This window comes from Solanum tuberosum, unplaced genomic scaffold (genome assembly GCF_000226075.1).
Source record: "Solanum tuberosum cultivar DM 1-3 516 R44 unplaced genomic scaffold, SolTub_3.0 scf00014, whole genome shotgun sequence".
In the NCBI taxonomy this organism is placed as follows: domain Eukaryota; kingdom Viridiplantae; phylum Streptophyta; class Magnoliopsida; order Solanales; family Solanaceae; genus Solanum; species Solanum tuberosum.
This window is the reverse complement of record NW_006238939.1, coordinates 1,666,982-1,667,197: the sequence shown is the minus strand read 5'-3', so window position 1 is coordinate 1,667,197 and position 216 is coordinate 1,666,982.

Sequence of the window (216 nt, the reverse complement as noted above, 5' to 3'; positions counted from 1 at the left end):
ATGATATTGATATTAGTATTATAATAAATTAAATTTTATTATTTTTAAATTTATGATCTTAATAGTCAGTCTGTGCCACATTATAAAATGTTCCAAAGTAGATATAAGATTTACAAAAATGTCGATGCCAGCTAAAGTAATAAAATAACATCTAAGGACATGAACCTATATATGTATATATAAAGCTGAATATTGACAATTTGATGTGGCATCTCT